This window comes from Paroedura picta, chromosome 1 (assembly GCF_049243985.1).
Source record: "Paroedura picta isolate Pp20150507F chromosome 1, Ppicta_v3.0, whole genome shotgun sequence".
Taxonomy (NCBI): Eukaryota; Metazoa; Chordata; class Lepidosauria; order Squamata; family Gekkonidae; genus Paroedura; species Paroedura picta.
In genome coordinates, this window is record NC_135369.1 from 32,392,909 (window position 1) to 32,399,182 (window position 6,274).

The 6,274-nt window shown below is 43.2% G+C and overlaps 1 long non-coding RNA gene across 1 annotated transcript; it reads right to left on the reverse strand.

Moving 5' to 3' along the window:
• Positions 1–1,337: 1,337 nt before the first annotated feature.
• Positions 1,338–5,298, reverse strand: LOC143834836 (uncharacterized). Its single transcript, XR_013229913.1, has 3 exons — positions 5,161–5,298; positions 5,016–5,043; positions 1,338–1,641 (listed from the first exon to the last, which is right to left on the reverse strand). It is a non-coding gene; the product is annotated as an uncharacterized LOC143834836 (long non-coding RNA).
• Positions 5,299–6,274: the final 976 nt, after the last annotated feature.

Sequence of the window (6,274 nt, forward strand, 5' to 3'; positions counted from 1 at the left end):
TTCAGTGAATCGGTGCTTCTGTTGAGTTGGCTGACTCTAATTGGGAAGTTGGTTTAGTTGGATAGGTTGCTTCTAGGAGAGCCTGACAGCAATACAAGACAGGCAAACATTGTCTAATTTGAATGGCATTGGTATTGGCAGTGGGCCTGAACAGTGCTACATGCAACAGCACTTCTTGCTGCTCCTTGCTCTTAAAAAGGAAAAGTGATAAGTGGACCTTTATCCCTTCTCTTATCCAACCTCTGAATTGAGTTCTTCTCCACAGGCCTTCCAGAATATGTACGTATGGCGCTGCAGAATACACTGATTTGTTTTGCCTGCCATGTAGAAGCAGTATTTTTAGGGCTACCAAATTCCCTTGGATGACTCATCTAAGTTATCCATGAATACTGAGCACACAAAACACTAGTTTATTCTTCATGGCATCATCTTTACTTCTGGCCATGATAATCTGGCCATGATAATCTATCCACTTACTAACCCTCCATACATCTTGGGGGGCAATGACCACTGGACTGAAGGACTTCTACCCATACCTGAATGCCAGACATAAATTTGATTGGATTTGGATTATTAAACTTCTAACTAGAAAATCCTGCTTGAGCGTTATCACTGTCAGATTCCTAGGTTTACCAGAGATTTATGATGAGGACAGAACAGAAGTTTAATAAGTGACTTCATTAGATCACTATTACCCGCAGCCATCTGGCTAAAAACATACATAATGCACATACATAATGTACATACTCCCTTCTTCCCTGGGAATCATACAATCTACATGTAAAATTTACTTCTCAACTTATAAACATGCATAAACTCAGGGTTAGTCATGTGCATGCAATTAGATGACTCCCGCTTCCCAACCATGAATAAAAGGTACAGGTATCCCCTGTGCAAGCACCGAGTCATGTCTGACCCTTGGGGTGATGCCCTCTAGCGTTTTCATGGCAGACTCAATACGGGTGGTTTGCCAGTGCCTTCCCCAGTCATTACCGTTTACCCCCCAGTAAGCTGGGCACTCATTTTACCGACCCCGGAAGGATGGAAGGCTGAGTCAAACTTGAGCCGGCTGCTGGGATCGAACTCCCAGACTCATGGGCAGAGCTTTCAGACTGCATGTTTGCTGCCTTACCACTCTGCACCACAAGAGGCTCATATCCAACCATGAATGCTTAGTGACAAAACCATGCAGTTTTGAAATGATTGCTGAGAATTGTGCCTTTCCTTACAGCTGACTAGTTCTTGTGATAGAAGGGTTTCATTGGATATAATACAGGAGGTCTCAAGGCCACTCTCAGAGAAGTCAAAAAGAAGATGATACAGTGATGTGAGCACAAAATTGATTTTTAATGAAGACATGTAAGAACAGCAGGGTGTTAATTTGGATAAGTGAGTGTTGTGTCTTGCTTTGAAGTTGCAGTCTGCTGTGCTGGCATTTTCAGTGTTGAGTTGGGTGGCTCATTGAATTTGGTGATTTTGTTCGGCAAGTTGGCTTGGTTGTGAAGGTTGCTTCTGGGAGAGCCTGACAGCAGTACAACCTTGGCAAACATTGTCCAATCCTCCTTTCATTTGGATAACATTTGTGTCGGCAATGGGCCTTTACAGCTCTACACATGATAGGACGCTTTGCTGCAACTTCCTCTGCAAAAGGAAGAATGATAAGTAAATCTTTTTCCCTTCTTATCCAACCTGTTAATTAATTGTGCTGGATTTTCTAGTTATTTATTTATGCTATTCCTGATATCTAGCTGATAGTGTTCTCCATGTAGTTTAAACCCATTATTGTGGGTCCTACCCTCTGCTGCCAACAGGATCCTTTCCCTGCCCTCCTCTGAGGAGCAACCTTTCAAATACTTGAAGACAGCAATCATGTCCCCACTCAACCTTCTCTTCTCCAGGCTAAACATTCCTAAGTCCCTCATCCTTTCCTCACAGGACTTGGGCCCAGGCTCTGGGTCGTTCTCGTCACTCTCTTCTGAACCTTCTCAATTTTGTCCATGTCCTTTTGGAAGTGAGCCCTCCAGTAGTTCAGGTGAGGTCCGACCAATGTGGCATACACTGGAACGTGTCCAGAGGAGGGCAACAAAGATGGTGAGGGGTTTGGAGACCAAGACATAAGAAGAAAGGTTGGGGGAGCTTGGTCTGTTTAGCCTAGAGAGGAGACGACTGAGAGGGGATCTGATAACCATCTTCAAGTCTTTAAAAGGGTGCCATATGGAGGATGGAGCAGAATTGTTCTCTCTTGCCAGACCACAACAAATGGGATGAAATTAATTCAAAAGAAATTCCATCTAAACATCCGGAAGAAGTTCCTGACAGTTAGAGTGGTTTCTCAGTGGAACAGGCTTCCTCGGGAGGTGGTGGGTTCTCCATCTTTGGACATTTTTAAACAAAGGCTAGATAGCCATCTGATAGAGAGGCTGATTCTGTGAAGGCAAAGGGTTGGCAGGTTACAGTAGATGAGTGATAGGAATGTGAGTGTCCTGCATAGTGCAGGGGGTTGGACTAGATGACCCATGAGGTCATCCCTTCCAACTCTATGATTCTATTCTATGCCTATTACATCTTGTAATGCCTCTGTTGATAAAGCCCAAGACTGCATTTGCCTAACCACAGCATTACACTGTCTGCTCATATTTAGCTTACAATCCACAAGTACCCCAAGATCATATTCGCACACACTGCTACCCAGAAGTGTATCTCCCATCCAATATGCATGCTTCTCATTTTTGTGACCCATATGTATAACTCTGTACTTCTCCTTATTGAATTGCATCATGTTCTCATTTGCCCACTTTTCCAGCATGTTAGGATCTCTTTTAAGTCTCTCTTCTGGTGTGTTCACTACTCCTCCCAAATTGGCATCATCCCCAAATATAATTAGGAGTACCCCCAACCCCTCATCCAGATCATTGATAAAAATGTTTAAAAGTACTGGACCCAGTACAGAGCCCTGTGGCACTCTGCTGCTCACCTCCCTCCACTCTGATGGACACATCTTTGGATGCGGTTTTACCTAACCATCAAAAAAATCCAGTCTACAGTCCTCCAGTTTACCCATCAGAACACCATAGGGAACCTTGTCAAAAGCCTTACTGAAGTTTAGGTAAACAACATTCACTGAGTTTCCACGATCTAATAAGCCTGTCACTTGGTCAAAGAAGGAAACGAGGTTGGTCTGGCAGGACCTATTGTAGACAAATCCAAGCTGACTTCCCCAGATCAACAAATTGTTCTCCAGATGATTGCAGATCATTCCAAATGCCAGCTTGGTGTAGTGGTTAGAAGCATGGACTTCTAAGATGGCAAGCAGGGTTTGATTCCCTGCTCCTCCACATGTAGCCAGTTGGGTGGCCTTGGGCTCACCACAGCACTGATAAAGTGGTTCTGACCAAGCAGTAATATCAGGGCTGTCTCAGCCTCACCTCCCTCACAAGGTGCCTGTTGTGGGGAGAGGAAAGGGAAGGCAATTGTAAGCTGCTTTAAGATTCCTACAGGTAGGGAAAAGCAGCATATAAGAACCAACTCTTCTTCTTTAAAATCTGCTCTGTTATCTTCCCTGCAATTGAAGTCAGACTCACTGGTCTGTAGTTTCCCATGTCATCTCTTCTGTTTTTGAAGACTGGGTTAACATTTGCTCTCCACCAATCTTCTGGTACCTCTGCAGTCCTAAAGATGATGGACAAAGTGGCCCTAAAGATGATGGACAAAGGGTCCACAATCTCTCCAGAAAGTTTTTTGAACACTCTTGGGTCCACACCATCCAGGCTAGGGGATTTGAACTCATCCAGTATAGCCAGGTGCCTCTCAACACCCTCTCTATCCCTGTCAACCTGCAGCCCAGACACTATACCTCTGTTAGAGTTTCTCCACATTATACCTTGCCTACAACCATCTCTAGATGTTTCCATATTCCTTGAGAAGAAGAAGAGCTGGTTCTTATATGCCGCTTTTATCTACCTGAAGGAGGCTCAAAGAAACTTACAGTTAAGAAATTTTTTAACAATAATATTAGATTTATCCTTTTTAACGATTAAACTGATACCATTCCTAATTCTTCTAATTTTCCATTAAGGTATTGAATACTATCATCTGGATCCTCTAAAATAATCAGTAAATCATTTGAATATGCCTTTATCTTATATTCTTCATTTCTAATTCTAAGGCCTCTTTATCTTTTTTCTCTCCTTATGCCAGTAATCAGTATTTCCAATTCTATGATGAAAAGTAGCTGTCTTGTACAGCTACTTATTTTATGACTAGGATTTATATTTCCATTAATTCTTAGATTAGCACATTGATCTTTGCATATTTCCCTTATTCATCCAATAAAAGTCTTCCCACAGTCCATTCTTTCTAATACTTCAAACATAATATTGTAATCCAAAGAATCAAAGACTTTTTTTGGTCTGGATTAAGCTTCAATTTATTGTCCCTCATCCATTCTCTTCGCAGTCACCAGATACCTCTTCATTTCCACAAACCATCTAACTCATCTGTTAAGGAGAACTAAAGCTGAAAGTCCTTTGCTCATTGTACTTGCTAGAACCGCAAATGTAGTGCTCTCCTCATCCACTGAACCTTGTGAGGTGGGGTCGGTTAAGAGACAGCAACTGGGGCAAGGTCATCCACTGACCTTCAAGACTAAATTGGAATCCCATTCCTGTCTTTCCATAAACTATGCTTGATAATTTTTAACCCACCTTTTCACAGTAGTCTATATTTTAAATATTCTATGCCAGCAATTGCTTGATTTACAAAGGCTTCTGAAACAGGGCACAATAGACAAAAATATAACATAATTTAACATTAAAACTATTGAAAAATGCTTATGTACAAGAGAAATGAATTGTAATTATTACAGACTACCAGCATCTCAGACACATGTCTACATTCTTTGACTGATCATGGGCCACAGAACATTCATACAAACCTTCCACAACCACACTCCATGTATAGATGGAACTAGAAAAGAATCCTTCTAGAAAGCAACATGTACATCTTCTCCAACTCACCTGATGGTCCCTGCAGCTGAGCCTGGAGCTGGAAAACCAAGAATGCAACAGTTAGAAATAAGGTAAAAATTCTCATCATTTATAGTCAGACAATGCCTAAATATCCTGGAAAGAAAATGGATAAGGTTGTCAATAACAGGAGGACCTTTGAAAGTTGATGGAGGAAAGCCCCTGTAGTTATGTGACTGTGCAGAAAACAGCCAGGGAAACTACAATGGAGGACCAAAAATGATGGATATGTACTATTGAAAATATCTTTGAAGTATGTTGTCTCCAGCTGAGCTACACTGAATGTGTCTTTCTTTGTTGACTGAGTACTTACCTGGTTAATCCCTCCTGCTTCCCAGCTGTAAGGGCTGTTTACTGCCCATTGATCAAACCTTTAAATTGCCACTTCATAGAGCTAGGAGATTTGCACCTTAAACTGTAGACCTGTAAATATTTACAGAGCTTCAAAATATCATTATCTGATCCTTGTTGCAACAGGATGTCCATGTCATGCTACAAAGCTGGTAGCTAGAAGTTACAGTTAAAATAGGGGCTTTCCTTGAAGTTGACTTTCAGGAGGCGACTGACCCAGCGAAGACACGACTCCATATTTGGCGAATAAATTGGCCGCAGCCGTTTATTAACACCCAACCCCCAACGGAGGGTTGGCCTTCTGCTGGTGAGGGAGCCTGACCCCTGTCAGCTGTCCGGCTGCCACGAACAGAACTGCCACGAACAGAACCGTCCGGCTGCCACGAACAGCTCCACGCCTCACTCCCAGCCGGGAGGATGGGACGCCTTTCGCCCCGGATTCTCCTGGGAAGCGGCAGCAAGGGACCCAAAGGGCATCCGCCTCCATTGGTCCTCCTTGCCGCTTGGCCCCCGGGCCCCTGGCCTCCCAGGGTCATAGAAACATAGAGTTGGACGGGGTCTCTGGGGTCATCTAGTCCACCCCCTGCATAATGCAGGAACTCACAACTACCTGCCCACTCACAGTGATCCCAATTTCACGCTCAATTGATCCCCCACTCACCAAAATCTCCAAAATCCAGCTTGGTTTGGAGGAAATTCATCTACCAACCCACAGTGGCAATCAGCAGTTCCCTGGGTATACAAGGAAAGGCCACAAGAGACAAACACTGACACTTCTCTTCCTGCCCACTCATTTGCAATCTGCTTAAGTTCACAAAATCAGAATTTCTGTCAGATGACTATCTAGCCTCTTCTTAAAATCTTCCAAAGAAAGAGAACTTACCACCTCCAGAGGAAGC